At 46.1% G+C, this 24,965-nt stretch overlaps 1 protein-coding gene across 1 annotated transcript in view; it reads left to right on the top strand.

Moving 5' to 3' along the window:
* The first annotated feature begins 5,801 nt into the window (after positions 1-5,801).
* ACACB (acetyl-CoA carboxylase beta) overlaps positions 5,802-24,965 on the top strand; it is a 161,501-nt gene continuing 142,337 nt past the window's right edge. Inside the window, exon 1 of the mRNA XM_030939193.1 lies at positions 5,802-5,917. The gene's annotated coding sequence lies outside the window, so the exon portion shown is untranslated. The remainder of the gene's footprint in view (positions 5,918-24,965) is intronic.

Here is a 24,965-nt window from a genome sequence, read left to right as displayed (position 1 = left end):
TGTTTTGTGCAAGTGTCCTTTGTGGGTCCGGGCCGGTGCATCCATGGACGTCTGTGGGCTGCCCTTGTCCTTGGCGCCTCCCAAGCTCCCCATAGCAACCATTGTCTGCAGGAGGGGCCGCCCTTGCCCCCCCCCCCCCCCCCCCCCCGCGCGCGGCTCAGTGGAGCCGCCCAACCTTCCGCTGGCTGCAGTGAGCGCTGGGCCCAACCCCCGACCTGGAGCAGCGCTCCAACTCCGAGCACCGTGGAGCGTCGGCTGCAGTCAGTGGAGACCCCAGAGGGGTAACTTCCGGCCTGAAGAAAGCATTTCTTCGGGGAACATGGCGTGCCTGTCGTGGCTACGTTCTGCCAAGCCCTGTGACGATCGAGGGGAGCCTCCTGCATCCCACCCTCAACCCGTGTTTCTAGACTCCGAGACATCTGGAACTCGGAAGTGAGGCCAGGGCTCCAGGAAGACTCCCTGATGACGCACTGGCCCGCGGCCCAGGCTCAGGTAGTGGGGGCTGCCATGATGATCTGCGGGGTCCCCCAGTGTCCGAAGAAAGAAGCCACAAGTGTGCTTTTTTTTTTCTTTTTCTTTTTTTTTTTTTTTAAAGGGAGTCTCGCTCTGTGGCTCAGGCTGGAGTACAGTGGCGTGATCTCGGCTCACTGCAACCTCTGCCTGCTGGGGTGAAGCCATCCTCCCACCTCAACCTCCCAAGTAGCTGGGATTACAAACATGCACCACCACCACGGCCGGCTGATTTTTGTACTTTAGTAGAGATGCTTCTAACTAAACGGGCAAGAAAGAATGCAGCCAGCCAGAACCTCAAAACCAGCAAATGCATTTCTTAAAAGGGCAGGGAGGGGAGACCCGATTTTTGCTTGAAAATATTGCTTCCGGCCGGGCGCGGTGGCTCAAGCCTGTAATCCCAGCACTTTGGGAGGCCGAGACGGGCGGATCACGAGGTCAGGAGATCGACACCATCCTGGCTAACACGGTGAAACCCCGTCTCTACTAAAAATACAAAAAAACTAGCCGGGCGAGGTGGCGGGCGCCTGTGGTCCCAGCTACTTGGGAGGCTGAGGCAGGAGAATGGCGTGAACCCGGGAGGCGGAGCTTGCAGTGAGCTGAGATCTGGCCACTGCACGCCAGACCGGGCGACAGAGCGAGACTCCGCCTCAAAAAAAAAAAAAAAAAGAAAAAGAAAATACTGCTTCCTTTTGTTATCTTTGTAGGGAAGAGTTTATCATTCTACATTTTGTGGTCAACAAGCAGGCTTTCATGGGAGGAGCATGCATGGTGGGATCTTCCTCTAAACAACGGTGGACTCCCTTATTCAAGGGAGAAGGGGTGATTGTTCTACACCAGTTAGCTTTTCACACTTCTCTCTCTCCCGGTGCAGCACTGCCAGTAGAGGGGAGCAGTGAGCTCCAAGTTTGCAGAAATAATTCAAAACACAATTACTTGGGTTTTAAATATATATACATAAAGTTCTATATAATATATACAAAAGTTCAATATATATATATTCAATATATATGTATGTATATTGAACTTTAGTCATGTGACACTAAACAAAACACAGAGCAGCTTCTTAAGTGGTCCATGACCCTCCAAAAATTTAATTACTGATTGTTAAGAAACCAGGCAACTCAGCCAGGTGTGGTGACTCATGCCTGTAATCCCAGCAGTTTGGGTGGCCGAGGTGGGTGGATCACCCGAGGTCAGGAGTTCAAGCCTGACCAACATGGAGAAACCCCGTCTCTACTAAAAATACAAAATTAGCCAGGCATGGTGGCGCATGCCTGTAATCCCAACTACTTGGGAGACTGAGGCAGGAGAACCTCTTGAACCCAGGAGATTGTGCCATTGCACTCCAGACTGGGCAACAAGAGCACAAGAGTGAAACTCCATCTCAAAAACAAAACAAAACAAAACAAAAACAGAAAAACAGGCTACCCATTTTGATGAACTCTTCACTATGTTTTGCTTTTTTCACCTGTCAAGTCTGCTGTGTTCCTGCACTCAGTATGCAAAGATGCATAAAACGCAGTCTTAGCCTTTTAGGTGAGGGGTTGGCAGATTTTCTGTGAAGGGTCAGATGGTAAATATTTGAGGGTTTGCAGTTACCCGTTCTCCATAGGAACTGCTCAACAACTCACTGCAGAGAAAGCGGCCATGGGCAAAATGTACAGGAACGGGTGAGGCTGTGTTCCAATAAAACTTTATTATTTATGGACACTGAAATTTGTGTTTATTATGATTTTCATGTGTCATGAAGTCTTTTTTTTTTTTTTTTCTAAGCATTTAACAAATGTAAAAACGACTCCTAGCTTAAGAGCTATCGGAAAACAGGCATCTGGAGCCATAGTCTGCAGACCCTCGTGTGCACCCACTGTCAGTGCGGTGGGAACAAAAAGCAACAGCTGGGACAGCCCAGGAAAGAAGAAATGTCCCACTGGAGGGAATGTCTGAGTAGATATTGAACTTCCCAGGCCACGAAGAGGAACAAGAGCACTCAACAGTGAGGAGCTGGCCTCTGCAAAGCCAGGAGCCGCATGCTGGATGTGGAGCTGGAAGGTTCCACGTGGCAAGGTTTGGGAGGCTTCTGAGAACCTGGCCTAACGATTGCTGTTTCCTCCCTTTTCAGGTGAGTTAGGGAGATCTCTGAAAGCTTTCGGAATTGGTAACACAAGGAAGTCATTTATTAGCAAATGTACTGGAAACGTCCAGTTATAAAATAATTAATTGTGTGAAAGTCACTGCCTGCTTTTGATCTGTGTCCAGCAGGGCAAGGTCAGGGACTGTAAATTGTTTGCATTTTTTACAGATACACTTTAGCATGTTGCCAGTATGCTTGTATTATTAGATAATATATCTCTCTGTTAAAATTCACTTTCTGCTTCAGTTTGCTCCTTATATAAAAGTCTTAGCAAAGGTGTTTGGTGGAGAAGCAAAGTTTTTGGCGTATGCGTGTGGTGTTGGCTTCTCATCCTTGCCAAGCCTTCAAGATTTACAAGGAAAAACAGGTTGCAGGGAGGTGCTCTGGGTTACTTTGAAAAGACCCCATGTGCTGACTTGTGCTGACTCAAGCTGAGGAAAGCTAGAACATTCCTCTGCTGGAAATGGCCTCCTTATTTACAGTCCTTCTGACACTGTAATTTGGGTCTGATAACAGAAAGTTCCTTTGTAGTTTATTTAACTCAGTAGGAACCTTTTTTTTTTTTTGAGATGGAGTCTCACTCTGTGGCTTAGGATGGAGTGCAGTGACTCAATCATGGCTCACCGCAGCCTCAACTTCCTGGGCTCAGGTGATCCTCCTGCCTCAGCCTCCTGAGCAGCTGGGACCACTGGTGTGCACCACCGTACCTGGCTAAGTTTTTAATAGAAGTGGGGTCTTGCTATGTTGCCCAGGCTAGGGAACCAATTTTTAAGTTTTTGAAATATGCTTGGAAATATAAATATTGGTGAGCAGAGCAGACCAGGAGATCAATAATTTTTGCTCTCTGCTTCTTAGTTGCGTATGTAATATGTTCTTTTGTCTCTCTTAATGATGTTTGGGGTGAGGGTGTGGGAGAGGAAGATAGGGAGGCTTCCAACAAGAAGCTAGTGCTCCTCCAGCCTAGAGAAACTAAAACATACAAAAGCCAGACCCCATCCGTGGAATTCTGATTTAATTGGTGGGGGAAGGCATCTGAATTCTCATAGAGGGTCTGGTTTGCAGCAGGTCTGGTGATTTCTTTCCAGGTGTCTTGTTTTGTTAGACCATGTGGTCACTTAATAATTTTTTTTGGGCCAGGCACAGTGGGTCACACCTGTAATCCCAGTGCTTTAGGAGGCGAGGCAGGAAGATCGTTTTAGGCCAGGAGTTCAAGACCAACCTGGGCAACATAATGAGACCTTGTCTCTTAAAAAAAATTTTTTTTTAATTAACCAGAGGTAGTGTGTGCCTGTAGTTCTGGCTACTTGGGAAGCTGAGGCAGGAGGATCATTTGAGCCTAGTTCGAGGCTGCAGTGAGCTATGATCATGCCACTGTACTCCATCCAGCCTGGGCAACAGAGCAAGTTCCTATTTCTAAAACAAAACAAAAAATGTAACTTGATACCTGTGACTTTCTGAAACTAAGAGCTGCTTGAAGAAATATATTTCTATTCCTGTTCTTGTGTTTGATGGAAAGTGTTTATTAATAACTTTGGTTTCAAACCTTCCAGTTATATTCTAGAAAATACCTGTGTCTTAAAGAGAGAGATAGTGTCTAGGGAGAACTGAATCACTGCAGAGTTCTTCATCTGTACGTATGGGTATGTCTAGTCTTTTTGAATGTAATGAATGTCATTAGAAAGATACTAAGTGCTTGTTATGAGTAAGCCCCTGCTCCAGAAGCTCAAAATAAATCATTTCATTTTCTCACCCATATGGTGAAGTAGCTGATCAGGACACTGAAGCTCAGCCATTTGCTCAAAGTCACAGCTAATGGAGGGAGGATTCCAACCCACATCAGCTTGATTTCAAAGCCTAATAGTCCTGCCACTGTCAACACCCTGCCTAGATCATGATTTGGAATCATTGGGAAAGATTTTTTCTTTCATGTCATGAAGTTAGAAGCCTAAGAATTTTTTTCAATGGAATTTTATAAAAATGTCCCTGAATCACAGATGGCTGTCCCTGTAAACATAGGTTTGTTTGAGAGTCGCCTCTTTCATTGTCTTAATAAATAGTCTAAGAGCCATCACAAGGGCTACTGTGGCTAGAAAACATATGACACGGGCTGGGCATTGTGCAGGCATTTGACCCGCATTCCTTCACCCCCGGTTCCTGTAACATGTACCTGGTGCTGTGGAGTTACAGCTGATAACGCTGAGGTTTCCAGAGCACGTGCTTCCAAGTCCAGTGGAGAAAATCCCAAGAAGTCCAATATTCAATGGCTGTTCCTTACTGGAAAATAAGCCCAGAAACGAAGTAGCTGTGATCAGGCTGCACCAGCCCCAGTAGCATTTCCATTTAAACCGTTTTGCACAGATCCCGTGCTCAGCGCTCTCGCCGGTTTCTCCACTTGCTGTTTAGTAAGGCCATCCTTGTTGGCAGGAAGTGGGGCCACTGAACTGCTGTTCCCCCTTCCCTGTTGCCTGAGCACAATGTGCTCCTATGTGGTCTCCGCGTTCCTGCTGCCTAGTTGGCTGGGCTGCTCCAGTTGGGCCTTGGAGGCGACCTTTGTCCCACTTGCCAGCCCTCCCCATGCTGCAGAACACTGTGTAACTGCAGTGTGTGCTGAATTTCCTCTTCTCTGCTCAACCCTAGCAAGAGCCAGTCGACCCTGAATGAGAATGTGGGAATGGAGCCGTTTTTTTCTTTTATCCCCAAGTCACAAGAAATTGGAAACATTCCATTAAGTGGCGTGATTCGAGAGAGTTTCGCCAAATCTTTTCAGGGGAGAGAAGCCAGGTGACCTGATAGCGATCATCACCTTCCCATTCACGGTTTTCACCAGGGGCTTCTCAAATGACCAACACCTGTAGGCAGTTAATTTTCAGCATGTCACAGGAGGGCCCAAATGACTTTGTGCCTAATGCTTACGACAACATGGACTTTAGATGCCTCATGGCTTCAATAGCAAAGAATTATGAAATAAAGCGAGTTATGGGATTAAAAAGCACATAGCAGAACTCTCCCAGGAGTAGCCAGGGCTGCGCAAGTATTTTGACGTGAGATCTTTCTTGTCTTTGCCCTGGGTTGTTGCTGCTTTGAAGGTTAAGTGCTCCAGGGATATTTTTAAACAGCAGGAGCTGGTTAGTCTAAAAGTGACATTTGCAGTTCCCACAGTAAACAGCTAGCAGGCTTAGATTCAGGCCCTCGGCAAACACGGAACCTGGAAAATGTAACCCTGAATGCACGGTTGGGAGGACATGGCAAGAGAAAAGCGGCAGGAAGAAAGTGGTAAGTCAGCTCACCCCTCGCCGGGGTCCCGGACCATTCTGCCAGCGTCCAGGTAAATTCGAACCTGTTGTATAGTGAGAGCAGACCCTGTACGAAGGCGTGCACTTGGGATCCCTGGGGAAAAATGACTCCTGTCATGTTTGAAGGAAGCTGATCAGACGACCTCGAAATGTAATGCAGATGAAGGAGAAGGGCCTTTCTTTGCTTCTATAAATGGTGGTGTGGATCCCTGGACATGCTCCCATATAAGTTCCACAATCTTTTATAAACAGTTCTATGTTGTTTGGTTTTTTGCCTCCAAAGCTACTGTCTTAAGGAATAATATTCTGTTTCTGTTTCCTCAAATGGTTTTTTTTTTTTTTTTTTTTAAAGCAGACTAATGGGCCAGGCGTGGTGGCTCATCCCTGTAATCCCAGCATTTTGGGAGGCTGAGGTGGGCAGATCACCTGAGGTCAGGAGTTCAAGAGCAGCCTGACCAACATGGAGAAACCCCGTCTCTACTAAAAATACAAAAAATTAGCCAGGTGTGGTGGCACATGCCTGTAACCCCAGCTACTCAGGAGGCTAAGGTAGGAGAATCGCTTGAACCCCGTGGGCGGAGATTGTCGTGAGCCAAGATCACGCCATTGCACTCTAGCCTGGGCAACAAGAGCAAAACACCTTCACACACACACACACAAAATAATAAATAAAGTGGACTAAGGCCGGGCACGGTGGCTCACGCCACCCAGCACTTTGGGAGGCCAAGGCGGGCAGATCTCTTGAGGTCAGGAGTTCGAGACCAGCCTGGCCAACATGGCAAAACCCCATCTCTACTAAAAATATAAAAATTAGCCAGATGTGGTGGTGGGCGCCTGTAATCCCAGCTACTTGGGAGGCTGAGGCAGGAGAATTGCTTGAACCCAGGAGGTAGGGGTTGCAGTGAGCTAAAATTGCACCACTGCATTCCAGCCTGAGTGACAGAGCAAGACTCTGTCTCAAAAAAAAAAAAAAAAAAGAAGAAGAAAAAACGAGACTAACAGTAAAGCGTTTGTAGTGGTCCTATATCCTATATTCCTAGGAAGACACGACTTTCTTTAAATGTTTAAAAAACGCATTGCAGAATAATATGCAAGTTAAAAAGTCATGCAGCACCGTGCAAAAGTCTCCTTGCTCTGTTGTTCCTGTCTAACCCTCCTCCTCCAGGTAGCCACTGTGCAAATTTTGGTATAAACCCCCTAGACCTTTTATTCTGTGCACTCACACTGTACACAACTATCTCCCTCATGTCTATTGTGATTACTTTTATTTTTTAATGTCAGCGGGCATCCATATAGGTTGGGTGACCAACCATCCCAGTTTTCCCAGGACTGGGGAATTCCCGGGACACGGGACTTGCAATTTAAAAACTGAAAGTTGAGGATATCATTTTATAAATTGCTTGATTCTGCTAACAGTGACGTGGAGTTCTTTACAAGATTTCTTTTTATGACTTCTCCAAGTTTTAAGTGGAAAGACCCAGCTAATCCTAATTCATGTGATTTAGAGATGAAAATATCTCCAATCTGTAACTTTCTTTCAGAAGCTCTTCAGAGTTTTATTTGCTCCTGCTCAGGTGTTGTGTAAACTCGCTCATACTTTCAACACCTTTAGGTCTGAGACAGAAATTCGAGTATTACATTACATGAGATACCCAATCTTCGCGGGGAAATAAACATTTTAATCTTTTGAAATCGAGGTTTCCTCAAAGTCTTATCCCAGTAGAAACTTTGGAATACCTTAATCTTTTTTTTTTTTTTTTTTTTTGAGACAGAGTCTCGTCCTGTCACCCAGACTGGAGTGCGGTGGCGCGATCTCGGCTCACTGCAACCTCTGCTTCCCAGGTTCAAGCAATTCCTCAGTCTCAGTCTCCCGAGTAGCTGGGATTGCAGGCAAGCACTACCACACTCACCTAATTTTTTGTATTTTTAGTAGAGATGGGGTTTTGCTGTGTTGGCCAGACTGGTCTGGAACTCCTGATCTCAGGTGATCTGCTCACCTTGGCCTCCCAAAGTGCTGGGATTACGGGCATGAGCCGCCGCGTCCAGCCTGGAATACCTCGTTCTCATGCTTCCTCTGAATTTGTGATTCAGTGACTTCTTACTTTAAAGTAGAGTTCACCTGTACCCAGGGAAACCAGGAAACACAGTTAGAAATCTTGCATTTGATCCGAAAAATGCATGCACATTTCACATTCAATCCTAATAGATCTCTCTGTTTGCAATGATAATAGTAAATTTATTGCCATAGAGTAAGGTGATTTTCTAGGAAGATGGACCGTGTTCATTTATTCCAGGAATCCGGGGATCTTTGTAACAGAGAATCCAGGCTGGGCACAGCAGAGAAACCAAGGGATTGATTATTGGGTAGTTGGCATACCCCAGGTATTCATAATTATGGAATCTCACATAATTCTGAGGACAATCCTAGGAAGGAGGTTTTATTTATTCCATTCCACAGGCCAGGAAACCAAGGTTCAGAGAATTTCCAAGATGGGCTCAGGCCAATCAGATAACAAATGGCAAAGCCTCCACCCACATCTGCTGTACTCCAGAAGTCCTACTCTCCGGGCTCATACCGTAGCCACTCCGACCCATGCTGGTCCCCCAGAAAACAACTACACATAGAAAAGGTCCCTTCAGACCAGACACAGTGGCTCACGCCTATAATCCCAGCACTTTGGGAGGCTGAGGAGACAGATCACTTGAGGTGAGACAGGGTCTTCGGCCAGGCGTGGTGACTCACATCTGTCATTCCAGCACTTTAGGAGGCCGAAGCAGGCAGATCACTTGAGGCCAGGAGTTTGAGACCAGCCTGGCCAACATGGAAAAACCCCATCTCTACAAGAAATATAAAAGTTAGCTGAGCCTGGTGGCATGCACCTGTAATCCCAGCTACTCAGGAGGCTGAGGCAGGAAAATCTTTTGAACCTGGGAGGCAGAGGTTGCAGTGAGCGGAGATCATGCCACTACACTCCAGCTTGGGTGACAGAGTGAGACTCTGTCTCAAAAAAAAGAGACAGGGTCTCGTTCTGTTGCCCAGGCTGGAGTGCAGTGGCACGATCTCGGCTCACTGCAGCCTCTACTACCCTGGGCTCCCATCTCAGCCTCCAGAGTAACTGGAACCACAGGGACATGCTACCATGCCTGGCTAATTTTTTTTTTTTTTTTTTTTTTTTTTTTTTTTTTTTTTTAGGTAACAGGGTTTGCCATGTTGCTCGGGCTGGTCTTGAACTCTTGGGCTCAAGTGATCCTCCTGCCTTGGCCTCCCAAAGTGCTGGGATTACAGATGTGAGCCACTGTATCTGGCCCCCAGAGTATTTTCGAGCAATTCTCAGAGCCAGATATCACACTGTTTTCCCCATGATACATTAGCACACATCTCTAAAAGACATGAGGTTGTTTTTTTTTTTAAACCATTGCCATAATTATATCTATCTAATACAATGAATGATAATTCCTTAATCTAGGACCTAGTTCATGCTGACTGTCCTCCAGGTGTCTCAAAGATGTCTTTGAACGGTTTTATTCAAATCAGGACCCACAGGGGTTCTCTTAAGTCTCTTCTCATCTGTAATAATCAGCATATCCCTTTATTAAATGCCAGTTACTTATTGAAACTGGGTCATTTGTCTCATAGAATTTTCCACATTCTGGATTTGGCTGATTGCATCTTCCCAGTGTCATCTAACATGTTCTTCTGCACCTATAAATAAGTACTAGGTCAAGAGGCTTGAATAAATTCAGGTGCAGATCGTTGGCAGGAGTATTTTGAAAGTGTTTTTCTGTGTTTTCTCTTGCATCATGTCAAGAACATAAAGTTCAGTTATCCCACTTTTGGTGATGTTGGTTCATTAGTGAGTTTAGGGTATCAGTCTGACCTCCATCGTAAAGTTCCCTATCACCCTCTTGCCAAATGACTTTACAAGCTGCTGCTGAGCAAAGCCCAGATTCTTGTTTCATTACTGTAGTGATTTTCTACTTCCATCAGTCTTTCTGTGCTTATTAGCTCCTGTTGTTTTTCTTTGATGTTGTTTCTGGGGTTTTGTTTTGTTTTGGTTTGGTTTGGTTTTTGAGACAGGGTCTCTCTCTGTCACCCAGGCTAGAGTGCAGTGGCACGATCTTGGCTCACTGCAACCTCAAGTTTTCAGTTTCAAGTGATCCTCCTGCTTCAGCCTCTTGAGTAGCTGGGACCACAGGTGCTCGCCACCATGCCTGGCTAATTTTATGTATTTTTGATAGAGATGAGGTTTCACTATGTTGCCCATGCTGGTCTCAAACCTGAGCTCAAGTGATCCTCCCGCCTTGGCCTTCCAAAGAGCTGGGATTACAGGCATAAGCCACTGTGCCCAGCCCAACTCTCATTGTTCTATACTACACGACTTTCCTCAACCATTTGCTTACTCTGAAATACAGTCCGTGAAAGGCAGAGCACATGGTTGATTATGTCCTTTTTGTGGGGGCGGGGATGGCGGGTAAGTCTATTTTCAGAGTAATGAGTGGCCTAGCAGCCATGAAAAGTATCAGCGAATGGCCGGGCGCGGTGGCTCAAGCCTGTAATCCCAGCACTTTGGGAGGCCGAGGCGGGCGGATCACAAGGTCAGGAGATCGAGACCATCCTGGCTAACACGGTGAAACCCCGTCTCTACTAAAAAATACAAAAAACTAGCCGGGCGACTGTGGCGGGCGCCTGTAGGCCCAGCTACTCGGGAGGCTGAGGCAGGAGAATGGCGTGAACCCGGGAGGCGGAGCTTGCAGTGAGCTGAGATCCGGCCACTGCACTCCAGCTTGGGTGACAGAGCGAGACTCCGTCTCAAAAAAAAAAAAAAAGAAAAGTATCAACGAGTTGTTTTTGTTTTGAGTGGTGTTACCACCTCATGGTTTTGAAAGATATTTTGATGTGTTTCAGTCCATTGCAGTCATCATCCGTTTGCAGCCTCTCTTTGGCATGCCATGCCTCTGGAGGGTCCTTGTTTTCAGGCAGGAAGATATCTCAGCTCATCATGTACGTTTCTGCCCCAGCCCTAGAATTAGCCATTTCTCCAAGGAGTCCTGGTTCCTTTCAGTGGGAAATGTTCTTAGAGACATCATAATCTGAACACTAACGATGTCTGTGAAATTTTTACAAGATCGCTTTGGCTTCTCTGTGCATAATGCACTGGAGGGACAAGACTGGGCCAGAGAGACGGGTCAAGAGACTTGTGCAGTGGCCCAAGTGAGATATAACAGTGGCTTGAACTTGATCTTAGGTAAATCACTTAGCGCAATGCTTGGTACATGGTGGAGAGCACCATAAATGGTAGCACACTCTTTCTTTAATGACTTGATCTGTATTAGTTTACTTAAACTCCAAAACTGTATGAAGAAGACTTCCTTATCATTGTATACATGAGAAAACCCAAGCTCAGAGAGGTGAGGAAACTCGTTCAAGGTCACACAGGAAATGAAGAGCAGAAATAGAACCTGAATCCAGATCTCGTGCTCCAACCAATGCACTGTGTCGTCCAGAGAGTTCTTAGTTTCACACTCAAAAATGACTTACATTTTGGTGCAAAACCTGATCCATCATGAGTTCATGGCGATTCTCCTGGTTGTGCCCTTAGGTTTGTGATTTTATTTGCTTCCCAGTGAGATCATAAACCCACGAGGGCAGGGCTGGGCCATTCCTGTCTTGTTTGCTCCATGTCTCCAGCAGCCTGTACCACACCTGGCAGGTGCTCAGGAAATACCTGCTGATGAATGAGTGAATGGCTGAAGAAGGCAAATTCACAGCACAGCAGGGGGAGAGGGGAAGGAGGATAGGATTCTACCTCTGAAGGTGGCAAGGACCAGGACTTAGGAGAGCTGAACAGTGGACTTTAGCAATTTCTGGAGGGATAATTCAAGTGAGAGGCTAGCCGGACAGATCACCCTGATAGGCCTTTAGACAGCGGAACATGTTTTCCATTGGAGGTGGAAAAACGGCTCCTCTTACCTTCCTTCACGGCAGGGGCTGATCTGGAACCATTGAGGCCAGTTTTGCCTGAGATGGCAGATTCACCACATCAAGAATTTGATTAGAGCCAGGCATGGTGGCTTATGCCTGTAATCCTAGCACTTTGGGAGGCAGAGGTGGGAAGATTGCTTGAGGACAGGAGTTCAAGACCAGCCTGGGCAACATAGAAAGACCCTGTCTCTACAAAATATAAAAAAGATTAGCTAGGTGTCATGGTGTGCACCTGTAGTCTCGGCTATTTGGGAGGCTAAAACAGAAGGATTGCTTGGTCCCAGGAGTTTGAGGCTGCAGCGAGTTATGACTGTGCCACTGGACTCCAGCCTGGGTGACAGAGAGAGACCTTGTCTCTACACACACACACACACACACACAAAGAAGAAGGAAAAAGAGCACTTACAGTGTACCAGGCATTGCGGATGGGCATCTCTCTGGGTCTATATTCTCAGAGGGCCCTGGGAGACTCAAACATTTGAGTAATTTCCTGGCTGAGGGAGAAGCTGAAATGTGTCGACTTCTCTTAAATATGTTTTGCTCCCTGAAGTTATTCCAAAATCAGAGGCCTTGAATGCTGTACACCCATACTCAACTCTAGGATGGAGTGGTTTGGGATTCGGCACAAAACCAGAGACGTAGTAATCTTTTGCTTACTCTAGCGGTACTGGCTGGGATTCACTGAAGACCCAGATGCTCTGACATGTTTTAAGTTTGAGAACTGCTGACCCTCTTTGGGTGTCTTTTTCAGACTCTGATTCCACCAATCCAATAGGGTAGCCCATTAAACAATTGAATAAATGACCCGGTCACCTCCACCTATGACAAATCTAGCTTTAGAGTCAGGTAGCCCAGCGTTGAATGCCATGTATACCTCCAAGCTGTGTGACTTCGAACAAGTCACTCCACCTCTCTGGACATTGGATTCTCATGTGTGAAATGGGATACATGTAAATAAGATGCTTACAATGGAAGGCATTATTGGTATTATTAATTATCAGAATAAAGCTCTTACTCAGGAGTTCAAGACTAGCCTGGGCAACAAAGTGAGATCCTGTCTCTACAAAAAAAAAAAAAAAAAAAAAAAAGAAATTAGCTGGGCATGGTGGCACATGCCTGTAGTCCCAGCTACTCTGGAGGCTGAAGTGGGAGGATGGCTTGAGCCTGGGAGGCAGAGGTTGCAGTGAGCCGAGATCATGCCACTGCACTCCGATCTGGGTGACAGATCCTGAACCTGCCTCAAAAAAAGAAAAAAAAAAAAAAAAAGAATAAAGCTCTTAGTATTTGCAGTCAGGGAGTGGCAGGGAGCAGACTCACTCCCTATATTCCTAGAGATGACAGTTGCAATTATTTTGCTGTGCCCAAACATTCGTTCCTCTGGGGTAAGGGAGCATGGTGTGTCACCAGTGCCATCAAGCGCAGTTGCAGGGGAAGGTGAGGTTCTTGGATCACACCAGGGGGTGTGCCTTTTCAAGTCTTCCAGTTCGCAGGGAGGGTAGACCTCCCACCACTGCCAGCTAAAAGTTGTCACATATCTTCTTCAGATGCAAAAATCTTAAAGGATCATCCTTCGCAACAGAACTGATTTGCTAATCACAGCTCCTGCTTTAGGAACTTTGGCAGAGTCCCCAAGAGTAAATTCTGCTTGAAATGACCTGGTCCTTTGGCAGCCTGGTGAGCTCCTATTCAACCTTCAAAGTCCCACTGCAGATGTCCTTTACTTTTTGCTCTCCCTCATGTCTGTCTTCAACCTGGAAGGTGTCCTCTCTGAACTGCCTTCTAGATGTGGCTTTTCTGAGATTCTAGCAATTAGATCTTTTTTTTTTTTTTTTTTTTCTTTTTGAGACAGAGTCTTGCTGTGTCACCCAGACTACAGTGAAGTGGCAAGATCTCGCCTCACTGCAAACTCTGCCTCCCGGGTTCAAGTGATTCTCCTGCCTCAGTACCCCTACTAGCTGGGATTACAGCTGCCTGCCACCATACCTGGCAAATTTTTTGGTCTTTTTTTCTCTTTTTTTTTTTTTTTAGATGGAGTTTCACTCTTGTTGCCCAGGCTGGAGTGCAATGGAGCAATCTCGGCTCACTGCAACCTCCACCTCCTGGGTTCAAACGGTTCTCCTGCCTCAGTCTCCCAAGTAGCTGGGATTACAGGTGCCCACCACCATACCCAGCTAATTTTTTGTATTTTTAGTAGAGATCGGGTTTCACTATGTTGGCCAGGCTGGTCTTGAACTCCCAAACTCAAGTGATCTGCCTGCCTCAGCCTCCCAAAGTGCTGGGATTAGTCAGCAATTAGAGTTTAATTTTTCAAGTTTTTCTTTATTTGAGCAGAACATACCTATCTCCCCCAAAGCCTTTCCAAGAAGAACCAAAATCTAGAGAAGTATTTTTGTTGCTTTTTTTTTAAGCAGTAATAGATGGACTTTTCCCCTCAATTTAATTAATTAATTTGTTTTCCAAGACAGGGTCTCGTTATGTTACCCAGGCTGGTCCTGAACTCCCGGGCTCAAACAATCCTCCCACCTTGGCCTCCCAAAATGTTGAGATTACGGGCATGAGCCACTGTGCCTGGTCAACTTAATAAATTATTAATTGACAAATAAACATTGCTTATTTCTTTGTGGCATTTTAAGTTCCTTAAGAATGGACACAGGCTGGGCACAGTGGCTCAGGCATGTAATCCCAACACTTTGGGAGGCCAAAGTGGGAGGATCACTTGAGGCAAGCCTGGGTGACAAAGCAAGACCCTTTCTTAATAAAAAATAAAAAATAATGGACACAGACAGATTTTAAAACAAGCCCACAACTCAAAAACAGAGCAGTGACCCTGACAGTCACTTAGGATGTTTCCTGGAGTTTGTGGATAGAAATTCTGCATGTAGAGCAGGAGAGTGTGAGAATTAGGAGCTCAGGCTCCAAAGTGAGGCCATGTGGGTCTTAAAAGTGTGGGCTTAGGGAATGACTGAGCCTCGGTTTCCTCGCCTATGAAAGGAGCAGGACCCTGCATGTAAAGCTGTTAGCACAGTGGCTGTCATAGGGCACATACGTGCCAGCAACACAGAAAAACACTCACCATGACTTACTAGGAATCACTTCCTCTTTCCTGCAAAACTCCTGAACATTTCCTTTCTTCCCTTCTTCAACCCCTATGTGGGCATTAAAAAAAAAATCCTCTCCTGAAATAACCTAAAAAATGGTCTCCCTGGGCCCCCAAACATACCCAAAGTCCTTGGGAGCATCTTCATTGGATCAGGGAACAGATCGGATGTTAATTCAGCTTGGTCCATGCTGCTGAAAGCCCAGAGACTTCTCCCCTTTGGAAAAATGCCTGCCCCTGCAGGACACCACCCCCTCCACCCCACAAAGCAGTTCCAGGCTGCAGGCCTGGGAAGCTGTCCTTGATGGTGGGATCTGCCTGTCCTGCCTGGGCTGGCTGATCCTTGGAGAGTGGCTCTGACACCTGACCAGGACAGACAGGTGCTGTGAACCAAATGTGAATTCTTTCTGTCCATGAGTGGAGGAAGATGCTCACAGCAGAAGCCGCACTCACCATCACCTGGCTGGTTCTTTCTGTTCGGTGCACCAGGAAGGGGAAGACTGTATTTGGTGTTGAGTGACTACATGAATCTTGGTTGGTTCTCACAATAAGGTAGGCGAGGCTGGATATTTTGCCTCCTTTTCTAGATGAGGACACTGAGATTCGGAGAGGGGAGGTGATTTGTTCAAGATCACACTGTCTGTTGGTGGCAGAGTCCTGCAGCGGTGGCTCACACTGCCTGAGGTGCTCTGAGTGCAGATGGTGAATGCTGATGACTCACATGTGTGCAGCCCAACTGCACCCAGCACTGTACTCAGTGCCCCAGGAGGATGAACTAATTGAACTCTTAACAGCCCAGCAATGATGTAGGTACCATCCTTGTCCCCATTTTGCAGATGAGGAGACTGATGATCAGAGAGGGCGTTTAACTTGCCCAAGGCTTCCCCAGCTTGTAAGTGGCAGAAACGACATGTGAACCCAGGTCAGTTTCCAGGGGACTGAACAAGGTGCCCGGTGACAGTCGACTTTGGCTGCCAATCATGCCTCAATATAGTGGACGCACTGGCCTGGAGCCGAGGGTCTTGGTTGGTCTCAGTCTTTGGCTGTGTGGCTGATTGCACATGTGAACTCCTGGCCACCGTTTGCTCATCTACAAAACAAGCACACTGGACTTGATGATCTTTGTGCTTTCCCGCATTCAGCTATAGGTTGCAACAGGTGGTTTTTGAGAAACTCTGATCTGTGACACCCCGGACCTGCAGGCTGAGTGCGGGTGAAGGCATCCGCCAGTCAGCCTCTTACGCCCTGGCAGCCGCACTTGGCCTGTCCCCACCAGTTTAATTATCTCTGAATTTGCAAAAGAACATCGTGCCACTTGCTGGAGGGCCCTTGACCACCCCCTCTTCGTCCCGATACTGTTGCTTCTTTTTCCTGCCTGGGCTGGCCTGTGTGTCCAGCTGGCCATTCGTGCCCTATATGGCCAAACACAAGTTGTGCTGAGTCTCACCCTCTCTTCTGGTCAGGCGTCTGACAGATGAACCCCTTGGAATATCTGTCGATGTTGTTTTCCCGTCTACCCAGGGCTGTTGTGATTACAGGAGTGTTTAAAGCCTAGTCCAGAGATGGAGAGTTGGGCAAGAGGGCTATTGCATGAGCAGCGAAGTAGGGCTAAGTACAGTAATGTGGCAAGTCGGAGGGAGATGGCCCTCAAGCCCACGAAGCCCCTGGGAATGCAGATAGCCTCTTAACTACCTAAGCTTGAGGTCAGGAGAAGGCTGAGGGAGGACCTTTGAAATGGCTTAAATTTATGGGTGACAGATAAAGGCATGCTGCACTGACAACTTGAGTGAATGCTCACCCATGTCAGAGTGTTGGCCAGTCCAAGCCCCGCCCCCATGGCCTGATGCACGCCACCAGCCTCCTGCTGAAAGGTGACACTCTGCCAGCTGGATTCCCTTAGTCACCCTGTGGGCGCCTGTCAGCCTCACTCAAGAATGGAGCTGGTGGCTGCATCCCCAGTGACGGTAAGTGGCAACAAGTGCTGGGGAGTTCATCTTGGTGGGAGGAAAGATCCAAGCATGGATGGGGATTGCTGGGTGCTGACATTCTGTCCCCTCTGTCCTTCAAAGACCTCACGAGGCATGGGGATGTGTGTGCTGTCGGGGGATCTGGAAAACAGACTCCTGACTACTGTCCTTGCCCTGCCCTTACGTGGTGACTGGCCAGCACTTACCGGGACTGAGCAGTTTCTTGCGTTCATTGTGGTGAAGGCGACGATCGCTCTTTCACCAGGCAGCTGTTGCTTGGGTTAGGTTTGCAAGGCATGAAAATAGCTTTGGGCCGGGCGCGGTGGCTCAAGCCTGTAATCCCAGCACTTTGGGAGGCCAAGACGGGCGGATCACAGGGTCAGGAGATCGAGACCATCCTGGCTAACACTGTGAAACCCCGTCTCCACTAAAAATACAAAAAACTAGCCGGGCGAGGTGGCGGCGCCTGTAGTCCCAGCTACTCGGGAGGCTGAGGCAGGAGAATGGCGTGAACCCGGGAGGCGGAGCTTGCAGTGAGCTGAGATCTGGCCACTGCACTCCAGCCTGGGTGACAGAGCGAGACTCCGTCTCAAAAAAAAAAAAAAAAAAAAAAAAAAAAATAGCTTTGTCTGGCATCTGGTTTTCAGGTCAGCTGGGTTATTTCAGCGAAGGGCAGCAGCCTGTCACGATAGCGTCCACGGAAGGGACCCTCTGGCCTTTCCTACTCGTGGAATCAAACTGCACCATCAGTGCTCATTCTTCACCACGGCCCCCCCATCTGGCACCGTTAGTTTACATGTCCATCTGCGGCTGTGTCTTAAAGGTACACAGCCAGGTGTCTGTCTGCTTTTAGGATCATATCTACACACTCCTTGTACCACCTGCTGCCTTATGGAATTTACTTAACTTCACTGCGGTGGTGGGACAGTGGAAAAGGTACAAATAAGGGAAAGTTACTGATCCACAGTTTACCAGACTGTAAAATGGAAGTCAAATAATGACAATGGCAATAATAATGTCCATTGGGTTGTTCCTTTGTTTTCTTGAGATGGAGTCTCACTCTGTCACCCAGGCTGGAGTGCAGTGGTGTGATCTAAGCTCACTGCAATCTCTGCCTCCTGGGTTCAAGTGATTCTCCTGCCTCAGCCTCCCAAGTAGCTGGGATTACAGGCGTGCACCACCATGCCCAGCTAATTTTTGTATTTTTAGTAGAACGAGGTTTCACCTTGTTGGCCAGGCTGGTCTCAAACTTCTGACCTCAGGTGATCCACCTGCCTCAGCCTCCCGAAGTGCTGGGATTACAGGTGTGAGCCATCACACCCGGCCCCATGAGGGTGTTTTGAAGATCGGAGGGAGGTGGTGGTAAGGGTCTTGGGAGCTTGAAGACACTCCACAAATTTGATGGCTTATGTGTGTGGTTGCTATATAGGTATAGATGTTATTCAGAGAGCAACAGTGAGGTGAATGGGGTGAGAATTCATATCCCCATTTTATAAATGGGGAAACTGAGGCTCAGAAAGTCTCTTCAGTAGCTTTCTCAAACAGTTCCCCATTTTATCTCTGTGTATTCACTTGGGAAAAGTTCTTGTGTGGGGTGATCTTTGGGTCCCACGTCATTACTCTGCAAAGAAAAAGGAAAGGCTTTGAGGTTTTTCATGTAGGTAACCCTGGCAAAGAAGGTTTGGGGTATTAGATCCGGTGGAATACCAGATTGTAAAGGATTTGCAGAGTGAGAGAAGGGCTGAACTGGGGAGGAGAGCTGGCCACTGCATTCATCAGAGCCTCTGCTGTACAGCTTGCAGTTTCACCTGCCATCCCTCTATCACGTGCCATGCATGTGTCTAACCATCTTGCCCATCGACTCATCCACTCACCTTCTCTCCCCACGTACCACCTACTCATCCTTCTATCTGTAGTTAATCAGCCATCCATTTGTCCAGCCAGCCAGGATTTTCTAAGCAAGTTCCCGAAGAACTTACATCATGCAAAACTTGCGTAATTTGATTGGCTTTTCAACAGGAATCAATGTAAATAATATATTCTCATGCCTCATAATTCACAACTGTTGTAGCACATTTTTGTCTTGATGCTGCACATCTCTCTCTTTCTCTCTGTCTCTCTGTTGTTGCCCAGGCTGGAGTGCAGTGGCGTGATCTTGGCTCATTGCAACCTCCCCCTCCTGAGCTCAAGCAATTCTCCTGCCTCAGCCTCCTGAGTACCTGGGACTACATGCACACACCACTGCCCATGGCTAATTTTTATGTTTTTTGTAGAGACGGGGTTTCGCCATGTTGCCCAAGCTGGTTGCAAACTCCTGAGCTCAAGGAGCTGGGGTTACAGATATGAGCCACCATGCCTGGCCTTGATGCTGCACTTTTCTAAGCAATAATTTAAGTATTTTTTAACTGGGGTAGAGGGATGCCCACCCTATCTATTTTATGTACCTGCTGTTTCTTATATCTCACAATTTCAAATGTGCACATTTAAAATTTGCCTAAGATTGGTTGTATTTGTATGAGTTGTTCTCCTCAGCCCTCTCTTTCAAAACTGTCATGGAGATACCTGGCTCATTCTCTTGGCGCTCCTGAATGCAGTTTCATAAATGAGAACTTTAAAAATCAAAATTCCAGCTTGGTTCAAGACATTGGTTGGTGCTCAATGTGTGTGCATATATATATTTTTTTCTTCATTTTTTCAGCACGCATTTTTTTTCATTTGTTTTGTTTTGTTTCGTTTTGTTTGAGACAGGATCTCACTTGGTTGCCCAGGCTGGAGTGCAGTGGTGCAATCATGGCTCACTGTAGTCTTAATGTCCCAGGCTCGGGTGAGCCTCCGGCCTTGGCCTCCCAAAGTGCTGGGATTACAGACGCAGCCATCACCCCCAGCTTGCACACAGTTTTTGAGTTCTTACTGTGTGCCAAGCACCAAGCTGGGTACAAGGATCCAAAATGAATGACACTTGGTCCATGTCCCCAAGGACCACCTAGTCGGTCAGGGAGAACAGACAACCAAACAAGCCATTTCCATGCCATGTTGTCTGTGTCACCATGATGGAAGTCTGTACCCACAGGTGGACTCCTAGGCCAGGATGGGCTGGGCAAAGAGCCCCAAGGGAGTGGACTACTGACTTTCTAAAGCATTTGGCCACTGTGGCCAGTAGAGGGCGTGAGAGGGAGTGGCCACTCAGCAGGGGTCAGGTTTAGAGTGGCCCGTATACCCTCCTTTCCTGGGGAGGATGTAGGATTTAATCTGTTGCGCCGCTGGGGAAGCCAGGACAGCTTTTGCAACATTTTTGGCAATGTTCTCTGCCAGTTGTTAATTTCAAAATTTTTTCCTGAGGGCATGTGTGAGCCAGCTGTTTCAGGACTCGGACCTTTCTTGCAGACAATTTTAAAGATTTTCTTGAGAATTTACTATGTGCAAGAGAAATAGTAATAGTATGAAATAGACTTTGTCCCCAGAGGTTCCCAGATCACCATTCAGAGGCAAAAGGAGATGGGAAGGCAGGGACTAGGCAGAGGGGTTGAGACCAGAGATTCACAACCAAAGGACAGTTTTGCCTCCCATGGGACATTTGTCAAATGTCTGGAGATGTTTTGGTTTTCCCAGCTGATGGAGGTAGATGTTACTGGCATCAAACAGGCAGAGGTCAAGGGTGTTGCTTTGCATAGTATAATGCACAGGACAGCCCCCACCACAAAGAATTTTCCAGCCTTAAATGTCAGTAGTGCCATGGTTGAGAAATCCTGGGTTAAGAACAAGGCTTGGGCATCAGAAAGATAGCCATAGTACTGCTATGTATTTGTTTGAGTCATTGTTTTTAATTCTTTTGGGATATACCTTGGAGTGAGATTGCTGGATCATATGATAATTCTATGTTCAACTTTTTTTTTTTCTTTTTTTGAGACGGAGTCTGGCTCTGTCGCCCAGGCTGGAGTGCAGTGGCCGGATCTCAGCTCACTGCAAGCTCCGCCTCCCAGGTTTACGCCATTCTCCTGCCTCGCCTCCCAAGTAGCTGGGACTACAGGCGCCCGCCTCGTCGCCCGGCTAGTTTTTTGTTTTCTTTTTTTTTTTTTTTGTATTCTGTAGTAGAGACGGGGTTTCACCGTATTAGCCAGGATGGTCTCGATCTCCTGACCTTGTGATCCACCCGTCTCGGCCTCCCAAAGTGCTGGGATTACAGGCTTGAGCCACTGCGCCCGGACTATGTTCAACTTTTTAAGGTAACACCAAACTCTTTTCCACAACAGCTCCACCATTTTAAATTCCTACTGGCAACGGTTAAGAGTTCCAACTTCTGTACCTCTTCACCAACACTTGTTATTCTCTCTGTCTCTCTCTTTTGGGTTATCGCCATCCTAGTGCATGTGAAGTGGTATCTCACTGTGATTATATGATTTGCATTTTCCTGGCACCTAAGCATGTTGAATATCTTTTCATCTATTTATTGACCATTTGTATATCTTCATTGGAGCAATGTCTATCCAAGTCCTCTGTCCACTTAAAAATTGGGTTGTTTGTCTTTTTGTTGTTGAGTTTTAGGAGTTCTTTATATATTCTGGACACTAGACTCTTATTAGATGTATGGTTTGCAAATGCTCCTCCCATTCTGTAGGTTATCTTTTCACTTTCTTGATAGCATCCTATGATTCACGAAAGTTTTTAATCTTGATGAAGTCCAATTTACCTATTTTTTCTTATGTTGCTCATACTTGTGGTGTCATATCTAAGAATTGATTGCCAAATCCAAGGTCATGAAGATTTACTCCTATGTTTTCTTTTTTTTTTTTTTTTTTTTTTTTTTGAGACGGAGTCTCGCTCTGTCGCCCAGGCTGGAGTGCAATGGCCTGATCTCAGCTCACTGCAAGCTCCGCCCCCCGGGTTTATGCCATTCTCTGGCCTCAGCCTCCGGAGTAGCTGGGACTACAGGCGCCCGCCACCTCGCCCGGCTCGTTTTTTGTATTTTTTAGTAGAGACGGGGTTTCACCGTTTTAGCCAGGATGGTCTCGATCTCCTGACCTCGTGATCCGCCCGTCTTGGCCTCCCAAAGTGCTGGGATTACAGGCTTGAGCCACCGCGCCCGGTCTACTCCTATGTTTTCTTCTAAGAGGTTTATGGTTTTAGCTTTTATATTTAGGTCTTCGATCCATTTTGAGTTAATGATTTTATGTGGTATGAAGTAGGGGTCCAACTTTATTCTTGTGCATGTGGAAATCCAGTTGTCCCAGCACCATGTGTTGAAGAGATGATTCTTTCTCCATTGGATGGTCTTGATATCCATGTCAAAAATAGATTGACCATAGATGTATAGGTTTCTATCCCATTGGTCTATGTGTCTATCTTATGCTAAATACCATGCTGTTTTGTTTACTGTAGCTTTGTAGTAAGTTTTCAAATTGGGAAATGTGAATCCTCAAACTTATTTTTTAAGATTGTTTTGGCTGATTGGGGCCCCTTGAAATTCCATATGAATCTGTGTATTCCGTTGGATAATATGGACATCTTAACAATAAATCTTCCAATCTATGAGCAAGGTATGTCTTTCCATTTATTTAATTCTTCTTTAATTTCTTTTAGTAATGTTTTGTAGTTTTCAGTGTACAGGTCTTCCACTTCTTCAGTTAAATTTATTCCTAGGTAGGAAACAGTGTGGTAAGCAATAATAGAAAAAGGAAAAATTGAAATTAAACATATTTATTTCTAGCTGTTTTATTCTTTTGAATGCTATTATAAATGGAATTGTTTTCCTAATTTCCTTTTCAGATTATTTACCACTGGTATATAGAAACACAACTATTTTTGTGTATTTACCTTGTATCCTGCAACTTTGCTTAATTATTTTTATTACCTCTACAATACCAAGGTTTTCTGTGTGTGTATTATCTGGCATTTTCTACATATAGGACCATGTAATCTGTGAATAGGGGTGGCTTTACTTCTTCCTTCCTAATTTGGATGTCTTTTATTTCATTTTATTGTCTAATTGCTTTGTCTAGAACTTCCAGTACGGTGTTGAATAGCATTGATGAAAGTGGGCATCCTTGTCTTATTCCTACGTAAAGCTGTCAGTCTTTCCCCATTGAGTATGATGTTAGCTGTGGATTTTTCATAAATGTACTTTATTATATTGCAGTTCCTTTCTGTTCCTAATTTTCTGAATGTTGTTATCATGAAAGGGTGTTGCATTTTGTCAAATGCTTTTCCTGCATCATTTGGGATGATCATGTGGTTTTCTTCTTTGTTCTATTAATGTGGCATGTTACATTGACATTGAGCCACCCTTGACTGACTTTTCTTTAAAAAAAAAAAGATGATCTTGAAAGGAAAAAACCTTTCTGACCCTGTGTACTACCTAGAAAATAGCCTTGGCAACATATCAGTAAATTCTGTTGCTGAAAGTGTGCAAGAAGTACTTGGATTGTTTAGTTCTGGGAAATATTGAGAACTTTTCCACTTCCCTTAAAAACATTGTGTTGAAATTTAAAAAGACAAAGCATTATGGCTGGGCGCAGTGTCTCACGCCTGTAATCCTAGCACTTTGGGAGGCAGAGGCGGGCGGATCATTTGAGGTCAGGAGTTCGACACCAGCTGAGCCAACATGGTGAAACCCCATCTCTACAAAAAATAAAAAAATTAGCCTGGCATGGTCGTGGGCACCTGTAATCCAAGCTACTAGGGAGGCTGAGGCTCAAGAATCTCTTGAACCCAGGAGGCAGAGGTTGCAGTGGGCCGAGATTATACCACTGCACTCCCACCTGGGCGACAGAGTGAGATTCTGACTCAAAAAAAAAAAGTTTTTTAGATACCAAATTGACATGCTGAGCTTTGTGGTCCTGCTTTTGTAATGCTTCTAGTATATAATTGTGGCAAAATTGGTTCAGAAATTTCAACACATAGACAGAGGTCCCATTAAAAAATTTTTTTTGAAATAGGGTCTCACTCTGTTGTCCAGGCTGGAGTGCAGTGGTGGCATCTTGGCTCACTTCAACCTCCGCCTGCCAGGCTTTTCTTTTCTTTTTGAGACAAAGTCTCACTCTGTTGCCCGGGCTGGAGTGCAGCTGCATGATCTCGGCTCACTGTAACCTTTGCCTCCCAGGTTCAAGTGATTTTCATGCCTCAGACTCCCGAGTAGCTGAAATTACAGGCACCCACCACCATGCCCAGCTAATTTTTGGATTTTTAGTAGAGACAGGGTTTCACCATGTTGGCCAGGCTGGTCTCAAACTGCCAACCTCAGGTGATCTGCCTGTCTCAGCCTCCCAAAGTGCTGGGATTACAGGTATGAGCCACTATGCTGGGCTCATTTTTAAAACAAGATTTCCTTCAAATAACAATGATCTGTTCATTAGTAGGGCAGAGTTAGGGTGACAGAAAGAGGTGTGGGTTAGAGATTGTAATACCTGGGTTCATTCTTTCAACACACACTTGTAAGCCCTCACTGCATACCAGGCAATGGTCTAGACCCTGGAACAGAAAACACTCCTGAGGCTTGTTGGGCTTCTATGCTAGTTGTAAGCATACCCCACGGTGGGGATGATGGTGCCCTTCCTCCCTCCAGGGCCATGATGATGACTGACTATATGATAATAATACTAGAATGATGATGATGATGACAGAAGCAACAATTCCCTTTCATTTATAAAGTGGAATATAATAACTTTAATATAATATTATAATATAATAATATAAAAAAAATAACAGCTTTGGCTGGGTGCGGTGGGTCATGTCTGTAATCCTAGCACTTTAGGAAGCCAAGGACCACTTGAGGTCAGGAGTTAGAGAGCAGCCTGGTCAACATGGTGAAATTCTGTCTCTACAAAAATACAAAAATTAGCCAGGCATGGTGGTGCATGCCTGTAGCCCAAGCTGCTCCGGAGGCTGAGGCAGGAGAATTGCTTGAACCCAGGAGGCAGAGATTGCAGCGAGCAGAGATTGCAGCACTGCATTCCAGCCTGTGCAACAAAGCGAGACTCCATCTCAA

The sequence above is a fragment of the Rhinopithecus roxellana genome, chromosome 10 (assembly GCF_007565055.1).
Source record: "Rhinopithecus roxellana isolate Shanxi Qingling chromosome 10, ASM756505v1, whole genome shotgun sequence".
NCBI classification, from domain to species: domain Eukaryota; kingdom Metazoa; phylum Chordata; class Mammalia; order Primates; family Cercopithecidae; genus Rhinopithecus; species Rhinopithecus roxellana.
Note: the sequence above shows the minus strand (reverse complement) of the source record. Positions and strands in the feature narration are given on the sequence as shown.